Below are 27,265 nucleotides of genomic sequence, written 5' to 3' on the forward strand. Positions count from 1 at the left end.
CGACCTCATCAAAAGGAATGTAGCTCTATCTAATGATGAAGCTACAAACTAGTCATTGTGTATGAACTGTTGGATAGATGTTGCACTAGTAGTCATTTGCACTAGTATAGATAGATAAATGTTGAGTATCGTGTGGTTTCTTCAAATTTAAAATACTCTGTAGCATCCCTTGAGTTTGTTGGGACACCTTGGGGTACCTCCCTGCCCAGTTTGGAATTTAGCATTCGAATGGATATGGCAGACTAGAGACATGGTAGAAAACTAGAGAAGAAAAAGTCGGTGCAGGCCAAAGTAATCAACGAGGGCAAAATCTTCAAAGCTTGTCCGCACCTGCCAACTTCATAGAACAGAAGCTCTTGAAGGCAGCGATCTGTGGAGCCGTGAAGTATTAGGGCCTGAGGAAATGGAGGAAAGGTCTGCAGCTGTGCTTAGCCACTAGCTCTGTGTGCCTATTTCAATTTAAATTAACTGAAATGAAATAAGACTAACAATTCAATTCCCCTGTCACCCTAGCCACATTGCAAGTGTTCAATAGCCATGGTGCAGGTAGAGAACATCTCCATCATCACAGAAACTTCTGCTGGGCAGCACTGATGGGATCTAAAGAAGGGTCAACAAACTACACCCCAATGTCCAAGTCCAGTCCGCTGCCTGTTTTTGTACAGCCCATGAGCTAAGGAACGGCTTTTACATTTTAAAATGGTTGGAAAAAAATTGTGGACATTAATTTTCTTTCTTGTTATAACAATTACCTACAAATATCCTTGGTTTTGCCTCTTGACCCATAAAGGCTAAAATATTTACTAGCTGACTCTTTCCAGAAAATGTTTGCCAACCACTGATCTAAAACATCTTCTAATTCCAGTTGAGGAAACTGAAGCCTGGAGACAGAAAGTGACTTGGGGCAGATCTCACAGCCTGGAAGGACAGTCTGAACTGTGGCTTTTGTTTAACATGCTCCTTTACTGTGTCCTGGCCTCTTTCCTTCCTAGGGCCTCTGTTGCTAGTCACCCAGAAGATAGAATAATAGGTTCCTTTAATTGCATTGTGAACTGGAAAGGGAGTGACCGACTCCTTGAAGAGACCTGGATCATTATTCACTTATGAGCCCATCACAGGGAGGGTCAGGAAAATCATCTGCTGGAGCCACATGTTCTCAAAGGAGTTCAAATATAGACATTGGGATTCTCTCCAAATGAGGTCACAGACACAGAAAGATCCAGATAAAGTAAAAGATGATTGACATATAACTGAAAACGTGTGTTTCTCCTCCAGACCATACTGCCTGTGATGATCTATGAATTAATATTAAAAAATTATCTTATAGGTAGTGCCAGTTGCATTGCATTATATCAGTGTTGCGAGTTAAAGGCATTAATTTGTCAGACATAAGCATTTAAAATAGACTGCATTTTAAAAATAACCCTGTTGATCATTTCTTCATTTTAATTTTTGTTGTAAGGATATACTAAACTCCCCTCCCCCAAGTGAAAGTGGCTTGAATGACCTTGAACTTAAATGATGATGTGTTTAAACATCTAGCCAAAATTCCCTGCAGAATAGCTGGGTTACAGGAAAGAGTTACAGTACAACCTACAATTGATCCTCGTTACTCACAGCTCTGTATTTGCGAATTCACCTACTGGCTAAAACTTATTTATAACCCCCACCCAAATCAATAATTATAGTACTTTCACAGTCATTTGTGGACATGCACAGAGTGGTGAAAAATTTGAGTCACCCAACGCACAGATTTCTAGCTGAGGCTGAACAAGGCCACACTCTGCCTTCTGGTTTCAGCTCTAGTACTGTGAACAGGTTTCCTTCTCGTGGTGTATTTAGTGCCACATTTCCCACAGTTTGGTGCTTTTTCTTGGTGATTTTTCTACTTAAAATGGTCCCCTAGTGTAGTGTTGAAGTGATGTCTAGTGTTGCTAAGTGCAAGAAGGCTGTGATTGTGACTTAAATACACGTGTTAGAGAATCTTCATTCAGGCATGAGCTATAGGGCTGTTGGCCGTGAGTTCGGTGTTAACAAATCAACAATATATATTGAATGAGGTGTCTTTAAGCAGAAACACACATAAAACAAGGTTCTGTATTGATTAGTTGATGACCGGTTAATGCTGTGATCAGAGGCTCTCAGGAGCCTAACTTTGCATTTCCCCTAGGAGCAATGGTCCAGTAATTTTATAGACTGTAACTACCACAAATAATGAGTATCAACTAACATTTGTAACACACAAGATCTTGTAAACCCTTCACTGTGCCTCTTTCTGGGCATCTCACCTGATCTGGCCTTAGGGTCCAGTAATAACCTATACAGACTGCCCTCTTCACAGGGATGCCTAGAACTCACTTCTCAAAATGACAGGAATTCCTGGCCATTGTAATTGGGAATTCTTATCATAAAGCCAATTTGCTGTATCATCTCATGCAAGTTGCTTATTCTCTCTGAGCCCCAGTCAGGTACTAAAATGAGACTAATAGGACTGACTTAATTTATAGGCAGATCTGGTGGAAGATCAGGGTGATCTTGAAGATCCCTTTGGCTATGCTACAGCCATATAGGTTTGGATCTTTTCCTGGGTTTTATTCTCCACCTGGAAATTCCAGTGTGCTCCAGATAGGAGTGGATTTGTTGAATCTGTGGTAGGTTAATTGATGTGAAGTTTTAGTAAGACTTGCTTGGTTCTTGGGGAAACCAGGATTATAAGAAGAAATATCGAAAGGGAAGGAGATCATAAGGTAGTCCATCTATTGACTGTTCAGGGTTTCTTTAGAATTCAACAGGTAGATGTCTGGTAGGACCATCCCTGTGTGCTTCAGATTGATTGGGCAACTGAGCAGAGACTAAGGCTTTGATGACGTGTGCTAAGAAGATTTCTTTCTTTCTTTTTAAAATCATTATTTCTTTTCTTTTCTTTTTTTTTTTTTTTTTGCGGTACACGGGCCTCTCACTGTTGTGGCCTCTCCCGTTGCGGAGCACAGGCTCCGGACGCGCAGGCTCAGCGGCCATGGTTCACGGACCCAGCCGCTCCGCGGCATGTGGGATCTTCCCGAACCGGGGCACGAACCCGTGTCCCCTGCATCGGCAGGCGGACCCTCAACCACTGCGCCACCAGGGAAGCCCCTTCCTTTTCTTTTTTAAAGGGAGAAAAGGTTCCTTGAGGTTACTGAGAGCACTGAGGTTTCTTTCTGTGCTCTTTGGAACATATACGAGAAATGGAGCTTGAACATTTCTCCCTATTTGGAAGTCTTGCTGGAGTCTGCTTTGTCATAACTAACTCGTCAGTGTCACAGCTACTTTCTATGCACTGCTCTCTGTGGTGTCTTCTGAATTAGTATCAGGTTTATCTCAAACATGGAAATGTTCTTATCAGAGATGACATCCGGAATTTTTTTGGAGGGTGTGTCTGTGTTTGCACCAGACAGTAGAAGAAAACCCCATGCAAATCCTAGGCCAGTAGAGGTCCAGTTCTCCAGGACAGATCCTCTGCCTGAGCTTTGGAACTCTAGATTGCTCCATGGCAAAAGCAACATTCACCATGAGAAATTCATCATCTCCTTGCCCCAGACTTCCTGGGCTCCTTTGTGTCCTGTCGTCTTAGTAGAACCACCATCTCCCCAGTTACCCAAACCAGAAGGATGGAAGTTATTTTAAACTCTTGTCTTCTCATCCTTCGCCTCTAATAGTCTCCTAAGTTCTGTCTGAGGACAGCCTACCTCCCAGATATCCCCATTAGTCACGGATCCCCTCTAACCCACTGCCAGTGTCTTCGTTCCAACCCCTCACATCTTTCTACTTGTCCATCTCCAAGCTCTTTCAACTTGTCTTTTCCCAGATGTGTCTCTCTTCTCGTCAAAGTGGTTCATTCAGGTCTCTCTCTGATCGCAGACTTCCAGTGAAGGCTGCGCACCTGCGTGCGGTACATGTGGCTCTGCAGGATTTGGCTCCTGTGTGCGTCAGCCCAGCCTCCCTCTTCAGAACACCCCAACTTGTTTGGTACCTTTCGGGTTTCCTTGGCTTTGTCCATCTTGCTGCTTCTATCTGGAATGTCCTTCCCAGCTTTTCTGTTTGGGAAACTCCCACTTGGTCTTTAAGACCCAGCTTCAGGGTTTCACCTCTCTCCCTATGGATAATAATCAAAATATTTAACAAGTGGTCTGCTTGGGTTCTGAGCAGTTAGAACGTGGAGAACTCTTGGTGTGGTCTTGCCTCTGTGCACCAGATAACTGACCTCTGGGTAAACCCCACCCTAGCAGAGTTGATCATCCCTCCTTTGTGCCACTGCTGTACATATGGAGCACCTGTTATTCACCCTGTGTTCACTTGACGAACATCTGATAATTGCCTACGCTCTTTGGACCTTGCTTGGATTGTGGGAATACAAGAATAAATAAGACAGCCTTTCTGTGCTCAGCATGCTTATAGTTCAGTCATACAGCATTTTTTTTCTTATTTGGTTATTTTCTATAAGACTATGAGCTCCTTGGACAGTGGGACCAGCTCTTTCATCTTAGCATCCTTGGTACCTGCCTGGTGCTTGGCATATAGCACGCTTCATCAGTCTTTTCTGAATGAGGGTATCTGGCTGGGATCCCCAGTGTCTGGACTCAAGGGTCAAAATGACAAGGTGTTAAAATGGTTCAAGGGTTCAAGGGATGGATTGGTCATGGGGTGAAGTGTTTCCAGCAAGAGGTGTTAGGTAACAATGTTTATTTATGACAGAAGAGCCCAGAGAAACAGTTCATTTGTCTTGTCTGTACCTCCTAATTCAGCTTTTTTTTTTCTTCTTATAGTTCTTTTTTGAATGGAATAATGTCACCCACTCATTGGTTTTATATAGCTCCTATTGAAGTAGAACTCAACAGAAATTGTGCCTATTAATTAAAAACACAGAATGTGGGCAGTTTTTGAGCTGCTAATTAAGACTGTTACCTGTCAGGTTACATTAGCAGTCTTAAACCCCTTTTCCTTTTCCTGAACCTAGAACTTTGCTTACCAGAGAAAATGACTTTAAAAAAGACAGTTGCCAAGAATGATAGCATCTTGTCCCCCAAACTGTTTCCTGTGCCTCCAGTGAAATGATAAGGTCGGATATCTTCCCAGCTCTTTGAAAGCTGTTAGTGGGTTGAAGTTGTTAGGGGCTGGAAAGGACACAAGTGGCCTCCCAGGGCCATTCCCTGCTGCCCTCCAATGATGGTCCAGCTGTGGGGCTGTAGATAGCACAGCTGGTAGGTAAGGGCCTGAAAATGCTTTCCTCCTCAGGCTGGTCAAGAAGAAAATATCTTACAATTTCTAGGAACTGCTGGGGCAACTGTGGCCTCTGAGTTTCAGCTCATCCACTGCTGATCACCATAGCTGCCTGTGGTGAACTGAATTAATTCCAGGAGGGCAGAAGGCAGAAGAATCTCAAGACTGAGGATACACTCCCTGTTCTGCCTCCTTTCAGGGGCTGGAATTCTCTGCTGTGCCCACCAGTGCTGGTGCCGGCAGAAGATGTGGCTGTCTGGGCATGGTGCCAGGGAGCTCACATAGGACTCCCTGTTCAGCCCGAAACTGCATCCTGTACTGGCGTCTGGGGAAGAGGGGGGCGGCCCTGCAGGGCTGTCCTCATGACTGGTGTCCGAGCTCACACGGGCTCCCTTGAGGTAGGCATGGCGAGGGGCACGAGGCTGCTCCCACAAGTGGCCCCATTGTATCCTGAACTGGGAGGCTGCAGAGAGAGGCTCTGCCATGACTGCTGTGCGATGGGGGACCCCGGGGCGTGTCTGGAGGGTTTGATTCCACTGAATGGGGGCGGGGGGGGTACAGCCATGTGGTGAGCATGTGCTCGGGGCCACATTTGGGTCCAAGGGCTGTCAATGTGCTTTGAGTTTGGGCTTCCTTTCTTTTTCAGAAGGTAGTTGATTCATGCAAAATGCTTAACCATGCCTGCAACGCACGGAGCAGGGATCAGATCCCCCTTTGATGTGCAAGGTCTTTTTGGAGGTTCCAAAAAATTAGTTCAAAGGTTTACTTTGGACACCACACCTCCAGCACATGTCAAAGTCAGGGCCTGGCTCCCCAGGCGGCGCGCTGGAGAAAGCATTTTGTGCTGGCTTCTTCCTCTCTCTGTTTTGTCTTGTGCTGAGCACAGATTTCCAGACTTCACACTGTCCTGGTGGCAAAAAGGGGAGATTGAGCAAAGGCAAATAAACGGCTCTGAGCTTTCTGAGGGTCCAGAGGAGCAAGGGTGCACCGAGGTCTTCCAGCCCTGCTGGAATCGGGCAGTGAGAGCGAGGCTGAGGTTCGTCTTCCGTGGCAGGCGCTCTCGCTGCCTCGGAGCTTGGGGCTCTCTGAGGGAACCGCGTTCCCAGGCAGAAGAAGGGCCGTCTGGCCGCCCCACAGGGGTCAGAGCGCAGTTTGCCTGGCTTTGTTTTAGGTTGCTTGCTGCGGTGCTGCCTTCCCTCATCCCTTCTCTTCCACGGGGTGTGGGATTTAAGGACAGGCCCGGGGAGGATGGGGTGCAAGGTGCTGAGAGGGGGCAGGATTGGAGGCACATGGAAGGGAAGGGCGGGTGTGTCCACCTGGAGACCGCCTGGTGGGGAAACCATGCATCATGCTTCAGTGCGCTGAGAGTTGCCTTGCTCTTGTGTCCCCAGAGCATGGGCACTGAGAAGGTGCCCCCAGCTCTGCTTACAAGCTGGACACTGGCGGGGTGGATGGGGTAGGAGTTCCGCCTGCCTCTTGAGAGAAAGCAAAGTAAAACCACACGTTATGGTGGTAGTGGACATGACCTTGAACTCAGGGGTTCGGGGAAGGATTTTCTTCCTTCTCTTCCTCTCAAATTATCAGGAACTCTTGAGTCCCTTGGAGGAGACACTTCTCTGTTCTGTGGGCTATTTACCCACCAGCCCAGAGGTGGACGTTTCCACCGTGACCTACCTGCTATGTACGGCTGTCCCAATTCTTTACTCTGTGAGAAAAGGGGTTTGAAATGTACAAGTCCAGTGACGTCACAGGCTCAGGGGATGCCTGGAGACCAGAATCTGGGGCGTCACTGGAGAAGGGGTGAGACATGGAAGCTCCCACGGCCACACCCTTGTGCCCTTGGAATCATTGTTCCTTTCTCTCATACAACGTAGGTTACGGCCCTCAGCAGCCCCCAACCCCTCGCCAAAGCTGGTACCTCTGAAACACCACACATGTTCAGTCAGCATCCAGAGTGATTTACTACAACACGTGGAAGTCTCCTGGGGTCAGCTCTACAACAGTTTGGCAAATTGCAGGGATATAGAATCTTATCTTATTTTTAATGCCATTTAATTCAGGCTTTTATATCTCTCTCCAATTCCCTTTATAGGTTTTCCTTTTGCTTCTTTTCAACTTTGATCACTGGGGAAATTCCACAAGGTCCCTCCTTCATCTGTGGTGGAAAATCACAGTCTCTGTTGGGATTGGACTGCTCCGATGTCCGGCTCATGGAATACTTTAGTGTATTATTCTTCCTCTTTCCTGGGCTCATGTCCTTGGAGATCCTCTCTGCTTTCAGAGCATTCCTACACATTTCTCTGTCACTTCATGCTGTGTCTTTGCCATTTTTCTCATGTTTTCTGAAATCTTTCCTTTTCAGAGGATATTGGTTTCCTCCCACGAATCAGTTTTTTTAGTTTTTACATTTCATCTCCTGGCAGCCCTTCCTTCTAGGTTCTCACTTTCATCTTAGGACAAATGTTAGCATTCTTTGAATGTCCATTTCTGATTGAGCTAAACCTAGTGACTAGTTACTCTGGGTCAGGCAGCATGCTAGGCTTTTTCATTTATCAGTGACTTTCAGAGAAACCCTGCATTGCTATCCCATTTTCACACATGAAGTATGCTGGGTAAGTTGGACTTGTAGTAAGTGGTCAGGCAGCTCTTCTAACACAAAACAAATTCTCTCTTAGCTGTATTTCAAGCGGTTTCCCTTAAAGGTAGATGGAGATTGCTGTCAGAATCAACTGACATTGAGGAATTGCTCCAGTTCCCCCACGTAACTAGATTGGGGATGTAATTAATCCAGCGTCGTAGGTGAAACTTCATTTCACATGTGTGTGTGTGTTTTAATGTTGGTCAATATGGTGAGCAGATGTTACCCTTGGCTTTAGTGAACAACAAAAGCATTTGATTAATTTTAAAAAACAGCTCTAGACTCACCAATGGCACACGATGAGAGTCAATCTATATTCCCCTTCATTTCATTAGTCTGTCTCCTGATTTTGTTCAGGCCTGATTATTTTTTCCTTTTCTAGCTTTGGTGCCTGGGGAATCCAGGCCAATTTGCACAGCCACTTTTCTCCAGCTCCTGGAAAGCAGTCATTCAGCAGGTGGGAACTCGCGGGCCAATACAGCAGTGCAAGATTCGCTGTTTGGGTGGCAGGGAGAGAGGCGCCGAGTGATTGATTATCTCCAACATGAATAGCGCATGGCCTACAAACAAAATATGCAGTCGCCTAGGCCAACTTCCTCGTGCCTTAGGTCAGAGAAGAGAACACGTAATGGAGTGGTTGGGAAGCCTCGCGTCTGAAAGGGGTGAGGATGTGGATAGTCACTGGGACCATCTGGTAATTGGAAAATTTGAGGTGGAGGAAAATTAAGTGATCTGGGAAAGGGAAAACAGATTGAAACGCCATAGTCTTATTACAGATTGGGAGGCCTCTCAGGCCAGGAGAGAAGAACGTTACTAGTGCAGGTGGAAGAAGCATGGCTGTACACTCGCCATTGGTGCCACTTGTGTGGAGATTAACGATGAACAGGGCTGACTTGTGGTAGTTTTGTGTCTCTCTGGTCTTGGTGGCTAGATGATGAACTTCCTGTGGGCTGGGTAATGTCATATCTCTGGTGCCAAGCAGAATGCTTTGAATGGAGCACATACTCAGAAAATATTAACTGATTAGTAAGTTGATTGACATAAAGTTGAACGCTCACTTGAACAAGAGACCCAAGTAATTCACAGTTTAGGTGTACGCCCTGCTAGGTACTGTAAGATGCGGTCCTGAGCCCCTGTAATTAAAAATGTTAGGGCACAGGCTAACTTATTAAAACAGAAAGATCCCAAAATGTAGTGACGTAAATAGGATCGCAATTTCTTTTTCTCTTACATAACAGTCCAGTGGTCAGCAGGTGGGGGCTGGAGGCAAGGCAGCGGCTACAGCTTCAGTGAGCAGGAGGGAGAGAAAGAGCCAGGAGAGTGGCCGGGAAGTGGCATCTATCCTTCTGCTCATGTCCCTTTGGCTGCAGCGTGATCACATGGCCACACCGAGCTGCAAGGGAGGCTGGGAAGTGTAGTCTCCAGTTGAGGGGCTATGCACAGGTACAACTTAGGAATTGCATTATTAAAATGGAGAGAATGAATGTCGGTGGACATGTAGCCTCTGATATAGTACCTAAGCTAAATTTTCCTTAAGAGGCTTCCCTTTCCTTCCCTTTTCCAAGGAGGTTACAGGAAATAGAAGCAGCAGTTGCTGAATCCTATTTGCCAACCACCTGTAATCCTACAGATGTTGACAGTATAGAGCTCTATCCAGAATCTGAAGTCTCCTCCTCTGGAGGCATATTAGAGACAGAGATGGAGTGAGATGATGAAACCGCCTACGAGGTGCAGATGCAAACTCTTGGGAGAGCCAAGAGATTTTTGCCCTAGAGAACTAAAGTAATTTTGGTTGGTTGTTGGGAAAACATTACAAATGGGTATGGCATTGTGCAAAGTGTTAAATCTTAAGGAGAACTGCTGAATACATCATGTTCAGGACTTAATCCTCTTGTTTTTTATGATGGTGTTTTACTCATTTTAAAATTAGTGCATGTACAATTTCAGAAATGTAGAATTGCTCTTTATTCAACTTAAGATTTCCCAATATATATTGTAAATTGACCTGGCACTGCTGAGATTTGTTTGTGGTAAAATGAAAGGAGTTTTGGTTTTGATTCAGAAGACTTGAGTATGAGTCCCATTTCTGAGCTTTTTTGGCCACAGTGTTAATTTATGAAAGGGAGATAATAGTAACCAATTTAGAGAGGTGGTGGGGATGAAATGTGCTATGGGTGTGAAAGCTCTAGATCAGTACTCTCAAGCGTGGTACAGATGCTAGATGCTGTTACGACTATTACTGTTATGAATTGGCAGTTTACTTTTAAATAACTCTGAGTGGCCTGATATCAATTTGGGCATTTTGAAGCTCAACTACTAATAGTATAAAACTAAAAAATTTATTGTAATGGTTGAATTGGGGCTCGAAAAATCTCTGCCTAGTCTCCTTTTGAGATAGCACAAGTTTTCTAAAGTATTTGAAGTTGTCTTTAGATGTGTCCATGGTTCATTTTCTTTCTTAGGTATAAGGCTTATGCAATTGATTGGTAATAAAATAAATTTTATAACTGGAATGAAAAAAAAATTCTTCCCAGTGATTGTGAAAACACCAGGGAAGATTCGTGGCTAACAGTACCTGTGTATGACTTTTTCCTTCTTCCTCCACAAGAAGCCACCTTGAAGTCTTGTATATGGATGACAGTGTTTCAAATAGGATTATCATGTTCTCTAGGTTTATTTACTTGAAGGAAGTGCCCAGGGCACTATCATGTTACCTACAGAATAATTCCAAGATGAAAGGAAATCCATGATCAATGCGAAAGGCCCTTCCTTTGAACTGTTCTTATGGCTGTCACCCAGAGCTGCTAATACAGAGCAAAAAGTCTGCAAGCCAAGAGTATGTCTCTGGACACATGTGATCTGGACAAATGGCTCATCTCTTCTCTGTGGTAGGTTCTTTACTTGTCGAATGGGAAGCCCACTGCTGGACTCCTACCTCGCCATGCTGCTCTGTGGAGTGCTGGAAGGCATTTGAGGGCAAAGATTGTTTAAAACCACCTGGTCTTGGTTTAGGACATTCTGTTGGCTAAACGAGACTTACTCAAACACTGGAATATAGAAAGAAGAGTTCCTTTGCAGCCCACACCCTCTAGGAAGTAATATGGACTGAAAACCAATGATCCGTATCTTGCCAGGTAGCAGGCTATGCCCTGGGTGCCAGATAAGGACTCTTTATGACATTAAAGTACTATTTATTACCGTATAGAATACCAATTTTTCTCCAGAGAGCTGACCCATTAAGTAAAATAAAAGAAAATCACCTCTATTATCTTGTAAATGGGTATGTTCTGATGACAACAGACGATGATAGAGAATAATTTCTACAAGCTATTGATGTTCTAGGTATTATAGACACAGGACTATGGTTTTCATGGGATTGCTGAATGAAGGCATCGTTCTGATTGTGGAGTCTGGACATCAAGCCAGTTCTACTTCTGTTCAATGCCACAGATTACAGTTTAAACAGTTGGGACCTTGAATACTCCACTGGTAGCCTGCCAGTGAAGACCTGCTGTGTTCTAAGTTGCAAAATGGGAGAGAAAGAGGAGGATACTAGAGATAGGACTGGGTGTGAGATCCATTCTTGCTTGTGGCGCCAGCGCCACTGGTGGAAAGCGGAGGTTGTTTGACTCTGGAGAGAGACACCACAGTCGGCCTAGGGTCAGGCTAGTCACGGTCCAGGTATTTGGTTTCTCCCCTGCTTGTTGAAACAAACCGTTTGCTATTAGTTCCAAGAAAACCAACCACTAAACTGAGAACCAACCCCAGGTGAAACCAACTGAAAGTTGCACAGGGGCTAGTGAGACTGACCTGTTTTTGCCTCTCTGCTTCCTGACTTGCTGCATTGGCTTCTGCTCTGTCTCTCACTCTGGTACAAGAACGAATAATATCCTCTGGCCTTGAGGCCACCCCACCCATGGTTTGACATAGTCGTATCTAGTACTTGAAAATGCAAAGTACTTGTGATAAAACATGGCAGAGGGGCAGGGGTACCATTAACCCAAGGCCCACAAAGCGTGGTTCCTAGTGCCTCTTGCCAATAACAGTTCATCTCTGCCACCTCCCCCCGGAGGACGCGTGTAGAAGGTCGGCTCTGAAGGGAACTTAGGGTTCCTTTTCTACTTCACCCTCCTCACTTTTAAAGATGAGAAAAGGCCCGAGAGTTAAAGTGACTTGCCAAAGTCATTGGTCAGTGGCTGAGCTGTTACAGGAATTTGTGCCTTCCGTGGAGCACAGTCCCAGAGCGCAGTGTGTGTGGTACCCCTGGAGCCATGGTAGAACTCCTAGTCTACTGCCCTTTCAAGGCCATGACCCTGGGATTGTGGCCTTTGTCTCCTTTGTTCTTTTTGGCATTGTCACCTAATGTCACTGAGCTTGTTTCCTCAAACCCGCAAAATAAGAATCCCTCGCAAATTTATGAGGTTGGCCTGATGTTCATATGAGCCAATGGATGGAAAGTGTCATTTGTAATTTTAAAGCAATCTGCTGCCATAAGATGTGATTATATAACTATCTGCTATATAACATCGTCAATCCATTTTTTTTCTTTTTCTTTTTGGCCTGGAGCACCTTAATCCCTTGGTCGGCCTTAATTAATTTCAGGTGTATGATTAATATGTTAATGACACCCTCATTCAGCCCTCAGCACTTAATTGTTCTACAATTTCTCTGACTCCAGGTGTACTCTATACTCTCAAGCTCAGCAGGGCTTTTGTAGAGAGGGTATATCTTTTTGACATTTTGAAAATCCCCTTTCCAGCAAAAGATAAACCAAAGGATTGATCATAATTGTTGCAAGACAATTCCAGAGAACTATTAATAGGGAGCTCTGCTACTGAGACCTGAATAGAGAATGGATCAAATTATAAATATTCAGACAAACATGCAACTTCCCAGCATTCGACCTATTGTTTGAAACTGGGAGAAACATGATTTTAGTCTCGTATCATGGGGAACCTTAGGAATGAACAAGGCTGAGCAGTGGTCCTCGGCAGGGGTAGGGAAAGCAAGCGTTCACAGTGGCCATAGTTAAGAGCAAGGACCAAGTGCAATGTTTGACAGAAGGGACATTTTCAGTCAGTTCATGTAATTGGGCGTCCATTGTCTAGTTCAGCCTTTTCCTTTCCTTCACGTCTCTTCTTCGTGTTAACTCCGTGGCTGAGTGGAGTAGCTAGCTGTCTCTGCAGCGATCTGCCAGGGCATCTACAGGCAAAAGCAAATAAGGACATAAATAAAAGTTCTTGTTTCAAGAGATTCTTTCCGAAAGTAGCCCCAAATGTCTGCTGTTGTCTTCGTTATTTTTCTGGGTGGATTTTCTCAGTCTCTGCATGTCTGGCTTGATGGATAATCTTTCCAATGTGGAGGAATAGTTCAGACTGGAAACAACATTAGAAAAGCTTGAAGAATTCATTTTTCATACCTGCTGCAATGTATTAATGACCGAAGGTTACACAAAACACCAAATATTTGAATCTCCTGATACGGAAAGTTAGCAGAAATGCTTCATGCCATTTTCCATTGCTATTCCAAGACCACATCTGTTTGGAACTGAACTGTAGCATGCGTGCTGGGGAACCTGTATGAAATTAACTTTTATAGCTGCCTTTACAAGCAGGATCTTTTATTGTCTACAACTTGGCTGGGATTCAGGAAGTTCCCAAAATGATTTATTGTCATGTGTGCCTATTCTGTGGCAGCTGATGAAACTGATATATTATTGAACATATGCAGTCACTCTGGCTAGAGACAACAGATCATCTAAGCCTTTTATCCAAAAGGATTGAAGAATCCACATTGTGGAAGGGGAAAAAAAAGTTGAGTATTTTGTTTTAAGCGAAATAATTACTTGCAGGAGCAAAACATTTGTTACCAATCCTATAGTTCTTTTCTGCTTGCAACATAGTGAAAACATTAGAATCTAGAATATATTAATTAACTAAATACATAAGGTAATATTTCCCCAATAAATGTTGGATCACATTCTTATAATATCTGGGATAGTTAGTTCTGTTTATTAGACCATGATATTAAGAATGAAAGATCATGAATTTAAACTTCTTTCATGTTACTTAATGAAAAAAAAAACACCCAAACCCTCTCTTCTAGTTTAACAGAGGGGCTTGTCCAACCAGTCATATGGTTGCAAGAGGAATTTGGTGAAATGGTGGGTAATAACAACAGAATCTCTCTTTACTAGTTGAAAAACTCAAGAGCATGTTTTTCTGCTGATGAATCAGAACTTCCGTACGTGAAAGACAGCACCATTAACTAATCAACAACGAGAACAACATTGCATTTGATTAAATTCAAATACAGGAAAGAAAAAGATTAAATATAATTCTAGGATCTGCATTTATAGCATATAAAATATTTAATCCTGTGGCAAAATCTGGAGTTTCTGGATTCAGCGTGTGCTCTCTCAGCCAGATAGCTAACTGACACATTCATATTTCAATTGGAAATGGATAGTCAAAGATCTGGGAGTTTCAGATGGATTTGGAAATGAAGCCTCAAGACTCCAGATCATATAAGGCTGTGTTAACCAGTTAGCAGATTTAGATCCAGTTTTCTAGTTACAGTGTCAATTGAAAACATTTCATTTATAGTGTCAGTGGAAAACAGACAAATCTCTAGGTATTATATATAAACACTGTCTACAGGGTCATTTATAAGACAAAGGGAGGGTAGTTACTCCAAGTGGAATGAGAGACAGTTTTTTCTCTTGACAGTGTAGATGCCCACGTTTTTGGAACAGAATTTGGGTGCTGGTTTTGGGATTCTGTCTGGTCAACACTAATCCTCTTTCTTCCAAAAGCACTTTTTTCCCTTTAAAATGGAAGTGGTTCATATAGTTGCCACCTTAGTCATCGTCATAGGAAGTGTAGCTCTCAACAGATGTCATTCACTTTCTACAAATAGAAAAAATAGAAACTGAATTTAAGGGACCTAGCAGCATTGATTACAAACCTGATCCCTGAAACTCTGACATTATGTTTCTGTGTACGAGCTGACGGTGGAAGCAAAATGAGTCCTAGTTGAGTAAGTGCCTTGGTTGTATTCAGTTTGCTTTCCCTCACTTTAATCTGTTAGGCTTGGTAGTTTGACAGAGTTACATGTTAAAAAACTTATTTCATAGACAGGTGAGTTAGTTTCACATAGTGAAATAATCTTTCATATCTAAGGACAGTTGCTAAGTGTCAGAACAGTATGGTCCTGTACCAAAATGGGTCACACACCACATACTCTTGAGGCTGGGAGCAACCAATGCAGAGTGCTTATCTTACTCTCAGGCACGTCGTCTTGCTTATGAAGAAGGATTACACATTTTCAAGGGGTTGGAAGCAGTTGAATGTGGGTAATGTTAATTTGGTGTAAAACTTCAAGTGGCATATTACTAATGCCAAAGAACAAAGCAATCGAGGATCTGGTAACTAATTACTAACAGCACTGTCATTATTTTATGTAAGTGTGAACAAGAATCATATGTTTCTTTTTTTTTTTTTTTTTTTTTGCGGTACGCAGGCCTCTCACTGCTGTGGCCTCTCCCGTTGCGGAGCACAGGCTCCGGACGCGCAGGCTCAGCGGCCATGGCTCACGGGCCCAGCCTCTCCGCGGCATGTGGGATCTTCCCGGACCGGGGCACGAGCCCGTATCCCCTGCATCGGCAGGCGGACTCTCAACCACTGCGCCACCAGGGAAGCCCCATATGTTTCTTATAGTTCATCCTTGTTGATGTACTTGGTGTTGCTGGTAAAAGTGTGATGATGAGCAGCTAGTTGATTGCTGAGATTCGCCGTGGACGACTCCTGATAGCAGTGTTTTGTGCCCATGCCCAGAGGCCCCAGGGGCAGTGGACATTCTTTAAATAAGTGAAGCAATTTAGTAGTTGTTGTGATTTAAAGGCACTATCACAGACTTGAATTAGGGGACCCTGCCATAATCATCTGTAGCTAATGACACTGATTTGGTGTTGCAGGAAGCTGCTGAGACTACCAGACGGAGGCGTCTAGACTTCACAATGCGGCTTTGCCTTCCCTGGGAGCTCTAGGTCTTGCAGTAGAAAGAGAATGGATGGATATTGGTGAGTGTGGGGAACTACATTAATACAGGGGTTCCAGGAAGAGAGGGGGATGTTAATATTTATTCTAGGTCCGCCAGCCGCTGTGGATACCTGGTTTGTTTGTTTGTTCAAAGAGCCCTTTATTCGAGAATCTTGAGATGATTTATCTAATGCCCATGATAGGACAAAAAGGACCCACTCCCCAAACGGAATGATTGTGAATTGAAAGACACTCAGACCAAGGGCTAGGGGTTTGTGTATTAACATATAAAAAGGGATGCTGAAAATATAAAGGCAGAGTAACTGAAAGGAAAGAACTTAGACTCACAGAATCTTAAAGTGTGGAGCTAGACGGGATGTAAAGATAATTGTCTAATCTCCTACCATTTATTGAATGATGAAACTGAAGCCCAGTGACATTAAGATCTCGTAGTGGGAGAATTAGAATTAGAATCAGCCTCCTAACTCCCAGTCCAGTATTCTCTCCAGTACATCATTTCCTAGAAAAAGTCTAACTCTTCATTCTCTAAGCCCACGCTTATCTAGGAAGCATCCAACTATAATTTACTCATTGGGTAGATCTCTCTCTCTCTAGATAACTGGTCTTGTGCCAGACACATGGCACTCCTCATTGTAAATTAGTAAATTTACTCTCTGGTGTGAATCCATCTCATGTGCCTCTGGGAAGCTTAAGCCACTTCCTAGGGCCACTGGACTGGGGATCAGAAAATCTAGGCTCCTGTCTTATCTCTCTCAAGTCAATTAACCTCTCAGGTCTGTTCTCTTATTTATAAAGTTAGAAGAATGACTGGGGGATCTCTAAAGCCCACTCAGCTCCAAATTGCTAAGACTCTATTTAAACATTGTCTCTATTGAAGAAGAGACAAGGAGAGCCATTTCCTGGACAGGATGATGTCTGTCTTTTTATATGCAAATGTGCATTGTGAGTTTCAAAAAGGGGGGTGGCTATGAACTGCTGGTGGAAGAGAATAGACCCAGGTGGCCTGACAACACCAGCAAGCAAAGTTGGGAAAGACCAAAGATGTTTAGCTGAAAGGAATGACCAATGAAGCCGGTAAACAGAATCTAGGTTAAGCTTACTGAGAGTCCATTGACTGAGGATGTGGTAGAAACCAGCTCTTTGAGCTTCTCTAAGTGTTATTTTCCAATAATGTCATAGGAAAAAAATTATTCTATGATCACATAAGTTTTAAAAATATTGGGTCAACAAAATTAAGTTGGTTTCTTTATGAAGACTTCTCAGTGCCTTTAACATGAGAAAATGCTTTGGGAGTGTCCAAGATGCAGAATTTCCCAGATTCCTTTGGCCACAGAACACATTGTTCTCTGATACTTTCCAGGGGAAATGCTGTCCTAGAACAGACTTGGAAAGAGGAGAGGACAATTCAGGGTGTGCTTTGGAACCATGAGAACCCAGCATGCAGGCAGCACCAGAGCAGGCTGAGAGCGGGTCTGAGCAGGTCTGAGCCTGGGACTGCAAATGTACCGCGGTGGGAATCTGCTGGTGAAACCGTGACCTTGAAGGGAAGGCCCAGGATAAAGTATCAAAACATGCCTTCCAAAAGGAGAGAGTGGGTGCATAAGAACTCCCAGGCTATCTGACGCTTTCAGTTAGACTCAACTAGTTGTATTGCTTACATGGTTTCTAGTTATATCCAGGACTGTGAATGGTATACAGGGCAAAATACCCTCATACTGAAACAAAGATGAATTTTTATATGATTTTTTTGGGGGGAAAGATTAATTTTGCAGAGAACAGTAAGTAAAGGAGCAGGTTAGAGCCCAGAACAGGTCTTGGAAGAAGAATGTGGAATCTCAACACTGTAAAGACCTGGAGTTTTTCACTGGAGGTCCAGGGACAGGCATCAGAGGATCATTGGATGCATGGGTACGGTTTTGTGGGGATGTGTACACCTGCTGTTTTGGGAACAGTGGGAATGGCTTTCATCAGATTCTCAAATCAGTCTCTAATCTCAAAAGCAGTTAGCAGTGCCTTCCTGTGGCCCATTTTGCAGGAGAGGAGACTGAGGCTTAGAGAGATGAAATAGTTTGCTGGATATCAGCATATTGTTTTTATCTTTGGTTCTTGCAGTGAGGTTCCCCTGAAAGCTGGCAAGCTGTAGATGGAACAGAAAATCCACTGGGGGAGCCTTGATCACCGGTTTAGGGGTTGCCCTTGCTCCTAGACCAAAGTAGGCTTTGAAATACACATTACATTTCCCATTTTACAGGCAGAAGACAGACAGTACAAATTGTTCAGAGTGACCTACAGCTTGAACATTTGCTTTAGAAACCCTGAGTCTTGACTCCCATAAGAAATTACTCATAATTAATTTGTTACATCTAAAAAGAACCCCCAAAACAAAAAAGAAGTTTGGTTTTAAACATGCACTCATCATGAAAGGTTTCTCTGTATTCAGTATCACACTGTGTTTTTGCCTTGAATATCACAAGTATTTTGAAATCAAAAGGATTTTCATTTTACCTTTTAGAAACGTGGTATAATTTATCTGCATGATTGCATTTTAATTAGCACTCCCGTTGCCTATTTAAACATGCAAAGATATAAAAACAAACCAACCAAATAGAAAGACATATTATAGCCAAGGTGTTTGCTACTGTCTGTTATTGAGCACCGCCTGGGGATAAACCCGTATCAGACTCAAGTTCAACAGTGTGAACTGGTTCCAGATAAACCCATTTGTATGCATCGTATTTTACATAAGGGTTAAGCTGTCTTAGCAATTGTTGATAATTATGGATCCTTGCATAGCTCTGAGAATCTCCAAACGTTCTTTGGGAGTAAATCAGCCATTCCCACAATTTCAAAACAAATGTGTAAAGAATTTTATACGGGGCATTTTTACACAAGTCTTGGGTGGTCAGGTGTTGACCCTTGAAAACCTAAAATCACATCAGAGTTCTGCCTGTGTGTACTCTGTTGTGGTCAGGGAGGGCAGGGTGAAGGATGTAAACCACAGGAATGGATTTAACTTTGGAGGGAGGTTTTAACTCTCTCTATAGCACAGTACGAGGCAGTGGGTCATCGTGGTGCCTGCTGCTGTTCTGGGAGCCTCTACTGCTCAAAATTCTGAACTAGGCTATTAAAATCAGAAATAAAGGCGCAGTAAAGAGAATTTGACCTTCTGGAGTGAACCTTGGAAGCCCTAGCTTCTAACACGTAAGACCTTCGTGCATTGAGCAAATTGGTCCTGATTCCTTCACCTTTTTCAGCGGTGGCCATAGGAGATCAGGTGAGCTGTAGCTCAGGCTAGTGGTCAGACCTGCATGATTATCCACCAAATATCAGCTCTCAAAATTGGGCTGCAAATTGGCCTAAATAGTAGTCCACGGATATTTCACAAAATACCGCTCTATGGTAAAATGAAATGTGTATTGTTACATGGCTTACTTAGTTACCAGCTAGTCACCTAAAACTAGGATTCCTTGGAATGAAATACTTAAATCCTCCTCTTAAGTCATATTGTAACCAAAAACCTCTGGAGAAAAATTTCGTATATGAGCAGCTTTGAAAGAAAACCTAAAGCAAATTTAGAACTCGTAGCATTAAAGTAACAGCAGTTCTTTAGCAGCCCTGGCTGGGATCATTTTCTTGTGACATCTCATTGAACAGAACTACTCATGGGACAGGACTACTGTTTTAGGTGGAATTCAAAATCATGCTTCTTGCAAAGCAAGTTGTTTCCATCTTTGTAATCATAGATCATTATGAGGTCCATTAGAAATAATTTGGTTATGAAATCTCAGTTAATAGTTTTAGATATCCAGAGCATTCTGGGCCAGAGTTGTAATAACCAGTCAAAGAGACTTGCCCTCTGAACTCCTAATGCCTAAACAATGCGCCTCCAACTCAATAACTGACATTGCTGATGGCGAGGGCCCCCACTGATGACTTACTTTTCCTCTCCCGTCAAATTCCTCATAAAAAGAATCAGGGTGCATGGACAACAAAACAAGGGTGACAAACCAGAATCTTTATCCATCGAGACTCTTCAGCACGATGCTGACAAGTGAGAGTGAAAGCACAGACTTCCTGCTCTTTCTCTCTAAGCCCATTAAGCCTTCGCTGGTCAACAGGCCTGCAATTGCTTTTGTATGGTTCTCCCTCCTTCCCCCATTTGTTTAAAGCATTGCAAGTCCTCCAACTGCCATGGCCGTCATTCTCCCTGAAAGCCGCCTGCGCGATGGCAGGGGCACAATGGGAGAGGGAGGCTGGCAGTGATTCCTTTGTGCCTCAGAGGGTTTCAGGGGATGTGGGAGGCTGAAGCAGCCATCCTCATGTAGGTACTGAAGGCCGACAGGTGGGGCGGGCTCTTGTGAGCGGATCTGCAGGAACACGTTTTTATCTTTTCCAAGTGCTGTCGAGTGTGGGTTGTAAGAACCAGATAAGATGTCTCATATGTGCCTGTGAGCCACTAATCGAGATGGCCTTCATTCAAAAATCTTTGTAGCTCTACTTCCCATTTACTATATTCTCTTAAGACCTGGATTGGGTCGCCAAAAATTTGTGTGATCTTATGTATGTCACTTGCTGTGAGATAATAGAAAAAATATATATTAGTCTCTGCCCCCGGTTCCTGGCACAGAGTTCCTAAATCTCTTGGAATTTCCTGGGTGTTCACAGTATCTTTTGTTCTAATGGGAGGACTCTTGGTGGGCTCCCGGATAGGGGCTGGTCACCAGAAAGACCAAGCCTTGATTAGAAGCTGCACGTTTTCAGCCCTACTCCCCCATTCTCCAGAGAGGGGAGAGGAGCTGGAAATGGAGCTCATGATTGATGGTACCTACATGAGGAAGCCTCCATAAAAATCCTCAAAGTGTGGGGTTCAGAGAACTTCTGGCTTGGTGAACACGTGGAGGTACAGGGGGTGGGTGGTATGTGATGCCCAGGGAGAGGGATGGAAGCTCTGTGCCCCTTCCCGCATACTTTGCTCTATGCGTCTCTTTCATCTGGATGTTCATTCATGCCCTTTATCATATCCTTTCATCCTAAACTGGTAAAGTAGACTCTTGAGTTCCGTGAGCTGCTCTAGTCAATGAATCAAACCTGAAGAGGGGATTGTGGGAGTCTCCGGTTTACAGCCGATGGGTCAGAAGCTCCCGTGACATTGCTATTGGCATTTGAAGTGGGGTAGGGAGGACCGGTTTTGTGGGACTGAGTCCTTAACCTGTGGGATCTGACGCTAGCTCCAGGTTGAGAGTGTCAGAATTAAGTTGTAGGACACCCAGCTGGTGTTGTGGAGTTCCTTGGTATGGGAAAAACCTCCACACGTCTGGTGTCAGAAGTGGTGTGCGTGTGGTAGTCGTGTGAGAGTAAAGGAGAGACACAGGAGGAGAAGTGTAGGTTTTCTTTCCCCTACATTCTCTGAGTTTCAGTTTCTTCATCAGTAAAATTAGAATAGTTCAGTGGTTCTCAAATGCAGTCCCCAGACCAGCAGCATCAGCTTGTCTGCGAACTTGTTAGATATGCACATTCTCAAACCCCAGCTGAGATCGACTGAATCAGCCCCACTGGGTGGGACCCAGGCATCTGCATTGTTTTGACAAGCCCTGCAGGGGACGCTGATGCACATTCAACCCCTGGAAGATGTTTCTAGCATTGGCATTTGTATGCCTCTTAGTTCTAGCTCATCAAGCCAGTACAAACTCAAAGCCCTACATACACATGGTAACATTTCCAGAGTGAGACGTATCAAGTGTGTCAGGTGTAAGCATCCTTGCCGATATATAAACGAAGGATTATAATCATGTGATGAAAGGAAAACTCTAGAAAGGTGAACTAGCTTGGCAGGTTGAAAGCCTTTCTCTTCAGAATTCTCTCTCTTTCTTAAGTCCAACTGAGATGATTTCACAGGACAGTGATAAGTGCTTGTCTCCTGGTGGACAGCTCTGGGCAAAATCGACTTGGGTGTGCACATCTGCTTGCTCTGAAAAGAGAATTGAAGGCTTTTTCTTTCCTTACCCAGGGATCAGTTCTTGGTTTGATAAAGATGCCTCGAGAACACTAATAAATGCTGTGCAGCTTCATCTGTTAAAGCAACTGCTGTGGTGTATCTTAAGGCTGGGAAGACAGGCCCTTCTGAAACAGGTATCAGTTATTATACCTGTTCTGACCCCAGGCCTCCTTGCATATGTGATTTTTACTGCCTCTTATGCACCCCTCCCTCCCTCCTCCTTGCTTGCATAACTCTTACTTATCTTTTGGGACTCAGTACAGGCATCAGTCTCTTCTGGGATGTCTTCCTGAACTTCCACAGTTGGGTTAGGAGCCCCTCTTCACTGACCCCAGAGTCCCCTGTGCTGATCTTTATCGTAGCCATCAACACAGTGTTATCACTGCTACTAACTCATCCATTTCCCTGACTCAGCAGAGCTGTAGGAGGACAGGGCCTGTCTCATCATTCAGTTCATTCCCAGGGTCTAGCATGGTGCCTGGCATGTAGAGAGCATCAATCATTCTTTATTTATGGAGAGTGGCTCCATGTCTCCTGGCCACCCTCCATTAGATTTGTTTATGCCTTTTATTCCCCCATTTGTTTATGCATCTATCAGTCAAATAGCTATTGTCCAACTAGCAGACGTGGCCCAAAGATAAGACATGGGGGCTGGCTGCTGTCGGGGATTCAGAAGGGAGCCCACTGCATGCTCTCTTCAAGGACCTGAGGCCCCGGTGGCACCCCTGCCCCTTTTTGTTTGTTTTTACACCTCAGGTGCGGAGTCCCGGTCACAGCACACTGTGGTCCTTGGTCTGTTCAAGAAGGCCCATCTCTTGATGGATGGCATGCTTTCCTTTTTCCCGTTCCCCACCCCCACTTTTGTCCTCTCCATAGGCCATCGGTTTAATGTGTTTGTATGTATTTACTTTATTTGCTTGTACTCTTGTAGAACATGGATTTCTGTTTTGTGAACACATGTTCTGCGTTTACGTAAATGGCGCATAGGAAACCTCACTCTGCTTCTTGCTCGTTCTGTTTGGCACGTTAACAGGCATCCTCGTTGCTCTGCGCCTCTTCCCTGTTTCACTCATCTGTTCCCACAGTGACTGCCTCCACTCCCCCATCACAGACACAGGTGAACATCCTTAAACACGTCCCCTTATTGACTAGCAAGAATTCGTGGCATATGTGCCCTAGGACTCAGAGGCTGGTTTGCTGCGTCACAGAATGTGTATGCCCTTACATTGTCTGAGTACTGCTAGATTTTCTCTAGAATGGCTGCCTGGATTTTGTGGGTTGGCAGGAGTTACTTATATATATTCTATAAATCTATTTATTTATTTTTGGCTGCATTGGGTGTCTGTTGCTGTGCGCGGGCTTTTCTCTAGTTGCGGCGAGCGGGGGCTACTCTTCGTTGTGGTGCGCGGGCTTCTCGTTGCGGTAGCTTCTTCTGTTGTGGAGCATGGGCTCCAGGAGCAGGGGCCTCAGTAGTTGTGGCTCGCGGGCTCTAGAGCGCAGGCTCAGTAGTTGTGGCGCACGGGCCTAGTTGCTCTAGGCATGTGGGATCTTCCTGGACCAGGGCTCGAACCCGTGTCCCCTGCATTGGCAGGCGGACTCCCAACCACTGTGCCACCAGGGAAGTCCCGAGTTACTTATATGTATTCTAGATTGTAGTCCCTTGTTGGTTTTGACATTGCAAATATCTGCTTTCAATTTGTTGCTTGTTAGCTTTGTCCATGGTATCCTTTTTTTAAAAAAAATCATTTTTTCTTCTCCAAAATGTACTGCAAAGATTGGTTTTGAATAGCCCTAAATGATCCTTTGATTATGAGCAAAAATGAGTAGCTTTTCACCCTAACATGAACTTTGCTATGTTTTCAGATATAGCCATGGATAGCATCACACAGATGTGGGCCTCAGCACGCCTGAATGAGGTACTCAGTTGAGCTTTAATACAGAAAAACCCTTAAGTATTAACCATAAAATGACCTAAACGTCAGTCATTTTGGAAATAGGGCTATAAGTGTTGTAAATAGGAAGCTATATATATTTGTAATAACCCCTATAATAACCAAAACAAGAGAGAAAGAAAAATTCATGAGAAAGTACTTGTGACCTTGGGGCTTGGGGCCCAGGACTCGGAAGGGCTGAGAGAAAGAGCACACTGGCTTTCCTTTGAGCACCGTTTGCATTCTTGTGAGAATTCAGAAACAGCCCTCTTGATGGTTCCAGTTAGCTCCACTAATTTCACCTTGGCTGGCAGCTAGCGTATTGAGTTAGCAAAGATTCCAGAGGTGTGTATATTGATAAAAAAATCAGAATTCCCTTGTATACGTTAAGGGCCTTTATGATACAGCCCCAGTAATCTCAATCTCATCCACTCCTTGCAGCCTCTCCCCACTTCTATTTGATGGAAAGCCACATCAAGTTCATGCTGAAGGTCTCCTTAGCATATGCCACCTGTGTGCACAGGCTGGTGTCCTGATGGACTTCTACCTGTACTCAAGACTCAGCCCAACCTATGTTTTATGTATGAAACTCCGTACTTCCCCCATCCCATCCCAGGTGCTTTTATTGTGTCAAGTATGCACGTCAATTGTATATATAGCGATGTCTTGTACTTGTTATGTGTCTGCCTGCTCTGGTTTCTTAAGGAAGGAACAGGTCACGTTCATTATGTATCACCAAGAGAATCTCAGACATATGGTGGAGACTCCGTAATTCTCTCTAACATGAGGGGAATCTGCTTTCTCACCCATTAAAGATTACCATCTGACAGCCCAGATCCTCAAGCTTTTAAAAGATCAAGCAGCTAATTTGAAGAGTAAATCCGTACTACTATGTCACTGGTTTAGTGTGTAAAACCTTCCACATGATAGTTACACCTTAAGCGGAAATTTCTGGAAACAGAGGACTGATTGTAATATAGAGGAATGATGGTAATGATGGAATTTGCAGGTAGCAGCGTGGCAGTTAGAAAGGGTGGGTGATCATTTGGGGGTCAGCCAGTCCTTTCAGTGTCACTCAAATGACCTCACTTTTGTAAACATCAATATTTAGGAATATCTTGGGTATGTTCACAAAAAAGTTGGCCTTTCCTCCTACGCTTTATATTTGTAGGTTTCTCAGTAAAAGCGTTTAAGTATATAGCACATGGAGTTTCTGAGTAGTTACTCTGATATGGGTTAAATTTCATCATGACAACAAGACGCTGATACTTTCACCCGGAGTAAGATGTGTTTGATGATATGTTTTGTTGCCAGAAGTTCACTGTTAGAGGAGGTAGGAATAATAGAGGAAGCAAAGGAGTGTTTCTCCCAGGAAGATTCCCTTCTTAGGGTCCTCAGCGGGGTTTTCTCTCCTGACCTTTCTTCCCTGGCCCTGAACATCAGTGAAAGGACTTTAGCTCCATGAGTTCAGAAATCACCTTGACAGGCTGGCCCCAGAGGCAGGATGCTCTGGGCCACTGGGCACCCAGGCAGCCATCTCCCTGTATCTTCCTTTTCCATTTCTTTGTGTATGCTTGTTTTATTTTCCTCCTTCTTTCAGCAGGATGATTTCATCATCACCTCAGTCCACATGGTGGAAAACACAGACACACCTTGGCGTCCACCCCTTAATTCCTATTCCAGAGTCCCAGGGTCTGTAACTCGAGATTCTCACTGGTCTGGAATGGGTCTGGTTCTTACTCTTGTCCCAGTCAGCTTGGCTGGGGCTAAGGGACCATGTTGAACAGACATGACAATTGGGAGCTCCCTGTGACCAGGGCAGGAGGGTGGAGGGCGGTTCCAGAAAGGAGGACAGCACATACAATCTAATAGGTGAGGCGTCTGCTATCACAGCCATCTTTGGATGAAGAGAGGTTTCCTAAGGCCCACTTTTAAGAAATAGCCAATTCTTTTTCATCCCAACATGAAGAAAGAAAGAAAACAAGAAATGGACAGAAATTGGTATGTGTTATGAGTCCTGGTTCTGTTGTATAAAACACACACATCTGTCTGTCTCGGTATGAATATATGTGTGCCCATATACAGAAATGCATATCGTCTGAGATACTATAGTGCAAACATATGCTCTTTTGAGGATCCAGCATATGAGCTTTTCAACTCACACACCCCACACAAAAATTTCCCAAGGAAAACAAATAATTTCAGGTTTTAGGACAGAGCAGAGACCTGTTACGATAATAGTGTGCAACAGGTGTAGCGTTCTGCCCTCCAAGCAATGCTTTGTGGGAAAAAGAGGTGCTAAAGTGGCTGGATGGGGGTTTTAATGAGAAATTTTTCTCCTCCACACCCCCTCCCCGTTATTTGGTTATTTTCTCCAGTAGTTCCATCAGGAGCCCTGTGCTGGGAACATGGTGGAGAGAATGTTAACAATTCAACTCTCCCAGTTAATTGCAGCACTTTCTCCATCCCGCTCAGCAGGGCCTCTCCCTTGCAGGCTGCTGAAGACATAATGCACCTCTCTGTGTGAACGTGGAATGGTTTGTTCATCAGGGGGCTTAAAAATCCTCGGGGCTACAGTATCGCTCCTTGGGCACACGTTATGGAGGCTGGAGTGTGTTTCCCCCTCACACTTGGGTGTGAGTAAATCTTTATGTGACAGTAAAATGTGTAAAAGGAATCCTCTCTTCAAAGAGAAAAGGTGAAACTCAGGGGATACAGGAAATGTAGGGACGCACTGACTTAAAATACACATGTAAACACGGCTTCTGTCTCTGGTTCTTCCCTGCCCATTAATGAAATGGCTCGCTCAAGAAACTGGGTTTAAGTGGAAGGGTTGCATGAAAGTTTTAGAAATTGAGTCATCCTGTTAGTTGGATATGTATTGAGAACTCCTGAGGCAGGACCTCTCTGTGAGTAGAGACCAGAAAAAAATCTACCAGGCGTGCATCCTCCATGTGGAGCTGACCGTTGGGTTTTGAACTTAAGTGCAGAGGTAAAGTGTGAGCAGATTTAAGAAAAGCCATGAGGCTGAGGATAATTAAGCACCAAAGTGCTGTGTTCAGCCACAGTTCAGCACAAGAGAGGAAGGAAGAAGAAGAGAATTGGATTCCTTGAGATTCCTGGCTTTGCCTAATTGGGTATGATGGGTGTGTTTGCCCCGAGGTAGTACACAGTGATTTAGGACAGGAAGTGGTGAATTCTCTTGTGAAAACAAGGGCATATAAAGGGCCCTGAAAGGGTTGGCTTTTTAAATCCTGTTGAAATTCACTGTAAACTTTACAATTTGAAGTTGTGTCTCTAATTCAGTGGTTCTCAAACCAGGGGTGGTTTGAATGTGGACAGTTGAGAGTCTCTGATTAAAGGAGGGGAAAAGAGGGAGAAAGGT

General features: G+C 44.1%; 1 long non-coding RNA gene across 8 annotated transcripts in view; it reads left to right on the forward strand.

The window, feature by feature from the left end:
* The window catches only part of LOC105748168 (uncharacterized), a 629,731-nt gene that overhangs the window by 236,266 nt on the left and 366,200 nt on the right, over nucleotides 1–27,265 (forward strand). For all 8 annotated transcript variants that reach the window (XR_007479896.1, XR_007479891.1, XR_007479895.1 and 5 more), the window contains one exon: nucleotides 15,870–15,974. This is a non-coding gene — a long non-coding RNA (uncharacterized LOC105748168). The remainder of the gene's footprint in view (nucleotides 1–15,869; nucleotides 15,975–27,265) is intronic.

This window comes from Orcinus orca, chromosome 10 (assembly GCF_937001465.1).
Source record: "Orcinus orca chromosome 10, mOrcOrc1.1, whole genome shotgun sequence".
NCBI lineage: Eukaryota > Metazoa > Chordata > Mammalia > Artiodactyla > Delphinidae > Orcinus > Orcinus orca.